This window comes from Galeopterus variegatus, unplaced genomic scaffold (genome assembly GCF_000696425.1).
Source record: "Galeopterus variegatus unplaced genomic scaffold, G_variegatus-3.0.2 Scaffold454, whole genome shotgun sequence".
NCBI classification, from domain to species: domain Eukaryota; kingdom Metazoa; phylum Chordata; class Mammalia; order Dermoptera; family Cynocephalidae; genus Galeopterus; species Galeopterus variegatus.
Genome location: NW_007726565.1, coordinates 333,960 through 338,146, shown reverse-complemented (window position 1 = coordinate 338,146; position 4,187 = coordinate 333,960).

The window sequence follows — 4,187 nt, the reverse complement described above, 5'->3', positions numbered from 1 at the left end:
GCTCCCATGGCAGCCCCGATGTCTGCTCACTAAGCAGAGAAAAAGGACACAAATATGCTTCGCCCAGAGACACTGGCACCCTGACAGCTACAACGACAGTTTCTTTGTGCACATTGTAAGAAGGCTCAAACCAAAGTGTTCTGAAAAAAACAACTCCTTAAGCTACGAGTCCACATAAAACTTGAGCAAAGTCATCAGGTTTCAAATCACGGAATGTTCTGTTCTGTTTTTCAACCCAGCATGAAAGATTAGAAATAATTTTTACAAACTATGACCTGGGAAGTCCAGAACTTATTGTAAATGGATTGAGAAATCTCTCAAACTTCTTCTCTGACTATCTTTTAAAGCAATACACAGAATTAGTGGGAATTGGTCACATCAGATTGAACCCTTCTGTTTCTTTTTGTTTGAAGAAAAATGTTAATTGGATTTCACCATTTTTGTGCCTTTCAGAAGTCGCTGACTATCTTTTAAAGCAATACACAGAATTAGTGGGAATTGGTCACATCAGATTGAACCCTCTGTTTCTTTTTGTTTGAAGAAAAATGTTAATTGGATTTCACCATTTTTGTGCCTTTCAGAAGTCATTCTCTACTAAGAAAACACCGACAAGCTGCTTTGAATCAGAGGTTTTAGAGCAAACTCCTTGGGACCCTAGAGTCCTAAGTAGTCACCTAAGAAATGTTGTTTCTGTTGGCAATACCAGTTTTGAGAACAAGTCCTGTTCTTTCATACAATCTTCAAGCAAACTGTTGTCCCTAAAGTGTCCTCTCTCCCTCTATACCTGCTGAGATCCCTCTCATGCTTTGACATTTACACAGCTGTTCAGCAAATATTTACAGAGGGAACAGAGCAGGCCACAGTCCTTCCCACATGCAGTCTACATTCCAAGAGGGGAGCAGGAGGACACGAGATAAATTAGTGTGTTATATGGCAATGCACTTGATTCCCTCTATAAGGGGAAGGAAGTTGGGGGAGAGAAATGGGCGGGGAGGGAGACTTGCCATTTCAGAGGGCAATGGCAGGCCTCAGCGAGAAGGAGGCATTTGAGCAAAGACGTGCAGAGGGCAAGGGGAGAGTCTGGCAGAGCTGGAACAAAGGCTGCAGACGGGGGTGTGGCAGGTTCACAGGTGAGGAGAGTGGGCACAGGATCATGCCAGGAGGCACCTGTGGGCATGGAAACTACTTTGCTTTGACTCTGAGATGGACCCACTGAAGGGGTCTGGGCAGAGTGGCATCGGCTGCTGGGTGGAGAATAGGCTGGGGGCTAGGGAGCAGGTGTTGACTGGCATTGAGGGGGCAGCAGTAGAAGTGGTGAGAAGTGGCCGGTTTCTGGATAGGTTTTGAAGAACCAACACAATCTGCTGTCAGAGTGATGTGGGCCAAGTTCAGATGATGCCAACCTTTTCAGTCCAAGCGGCAAGGACAGAGATGGGAAGACCAGGGGAAGCAGGTTTGGTGCAAGTGTCATGAGTTTTGTTTTGGACATGATGAGGTTGAGAGTCTGAGTGACGTCTGAGTGAGGAACAGCTCAGGCTGCTGGAGCTCAGGGGCAGTCTTGTCAGGTGGTAACTCCCACTGTCAATCACCCTTGGCAGGAAGCCAGACCCAGGCTACCAGCCCTCATGTTGCAGGCTCTTGTTTCTGGGAATGTCTCTTCCCACCAACCCAATGAATCCCTGGCATGTCGGGTCTGCCGCCGGCCAACCCGAACAGCTCTAGCCTCGTTCCTTTTGGTGGGCGAGCAAATGGCCCGGATTCCCCTTTCCCTCCTGTCCCCTTTGGAAGGAGACGGGGGAAGAGAGCCGTGAAGAGAGGTGAGCACACCACCGGCCCCAACCAGCCCGCTTAAAGGACACTCAGACGTGGCGGGGGTTCTGTTGAGCAGTTCCATTTATTATCACACAAGCACTTGCTTTTAAAGGCAAGCAAGGAAGGGAGGTTTTTACATCCTCCAATCAGCTTAACGGTTATGAGAGCATGCATCCTGTCTCAATATCTAGCTATTGCAATCATGCAGTGTTCATGAGCGCGGAAGTCTGTATTTGGCCAATAAGGGCTAAGGCAAGGTTCCCGCAGACGCTCCCACCCTACTTCCTCCCAGCACCATCTTAGGCTGCCACGTTAATACGCCCTTGTGGGCCCATAATGGCACCGCTTGTAATGTCACTTAAGGTGGCGTTAGTTTTTAAGGCCCGACACTGGCACTTTTCTCATTCCCATGTGTATGCCCAGAATGAGCCCAAGACAAAGACTTAGTGGTGCTTCATAAACTTTAAGAAATGAGCCACTGTCTCCTATCTCTCAGGAAAGAATCATACTTATACTGTGCATTTACACAGGCAAGGGCCAGGCTGTCAATTACACTGACAGATCTGACATAGTAAAACAAAGATAGGCGACCAAAACTAAATTGGACTCCCCCCCAGCCATCAACAGCAGAATACACACTGTTTATGACACACAGAATGTTTGTGAAAGGAAACTATCTGCAGGGAGGGAAGCCTAAATAGATTTTGAAGACTGAAATCATCCAGACTTTCTTCTCTGACCATTACCAAGTTAAATTAGAAATTTATAACAGAATTATCTGGAAAATCCCCAAATATTTACAAATTAAACAATACACCTCTAAAAAAGACCCATGTGGCTTGAAGAAGTCACAAGGGGAATCAGAAACTGAATAAACTTGTAAATACAAGTCAAATTTTGTAGGATGCAGCTACCTCAGAGCTTAAAGGGAAATTTACATCTTTAAGTGCTTATATTTAAAAAAGAAAGCTGCAAAATTAATTACCTAATTTTCCACCTTAAAAAGCTAGGAAAAAAACAACAACAAACAAACAGAAATTAAGCCAAAAAACAATAGAAATAATAAAGAAGAGAAATCATTGAAATAGTAAAGATATAGGGCCGGCCCGGTGGCGCACTGCTACAGTGCGCCGCTTGGGAGCACGGTAGCGCTCCCGCCGAGGGTTCGGATCCCACATACAGACCAGTTCCCGCTCACTGGCTGAGCGAGGTGTGGGCGCAACACCGAGGGTTGTGATCCCGTTGCCGGTCCCGGTCCGGTGCGGGTGCGACGCTGAGGGTTGCGATCCGTTGCCGGACACGAAAAAAGACAAAAAGGAAAAAAAAAAATGAATTTCATTTACCCACTGGTCTAAACGCCAGAAAAATTATAAAACTTCCAAAAATGTGTCAGTCTCAGGTCCTTTGTTTCATGCTCTTTGTTTGACAACCTTCAAAATGTAAACTGAGATCCATGCAACTGTTTGTGCAAATATAAGTATTATCGTTTAATAAGGATACAGTTAGAGGAATTTAACTTAATGGCTGGTTTTAATTATTTCTAAGGGATTTGCATGCCCAAGCTAATAATTATACACTTAGAAATAAGAAAGTCTCAAAACCCATTTCTTATCTTTTCCTAGAATTAAAGTTGGGGTTTTTTTAAAACTTAACTGATTACACGTGTTTGTGGGGTACAGAGTTGAATATCAATACCTGTGTACAATATGTGATGATCAAATCAGGATAATTAGCATGTTCATCATTACAAAATGTAATAAGTCTTTGTGTCCACTAACCGATTCCTAGCCAGCCCCCACAGTTCTGTTCTCTCTTTCTGAAAGTTCAACCTATTATTGTGATTGTTCTTTCTTTCTTTCTTTCTTTCTTTCTTACTTATTTATTTATTTATTTATTAGCTCCCACTTTTAAGTGACGACATGTGGTATCTCTCTGTGCCTGGCTTATTTCACTTAATTTTCCCCAAGCTCATACAAGTTGCTGCGAGTGGCAGAATTTCATTCTTTTTTTTTTTATTGCTGAGTAGTATCCATTGTGCTAATATTCCACATTTTCCTTATCCAGTCACCCGTCGATGGACATTTAGGTTGGTTCCAATTCTTGGGTATTGTAAATAGAGCTGCAGTGAACATGGGAGTGCAGGTATCGCTTCAACATGATGATTTCCATTCCTTTTGGTATATACCCAGTAGTGGGATTGCTGGATCATATGGTAGTTCTATCTGTAGTTGTCTGAGGAATTTCCATACTGTTTTCCATAATGGCTGCACTAATTTACAGTTCCACCAACAGTGCAGAAGGGTATCCTCACCAGCATTTGTTTTTCTCTGTCTTTTTAATAATAGCCAGTCTAATTGGGATGAGATAATATCTTA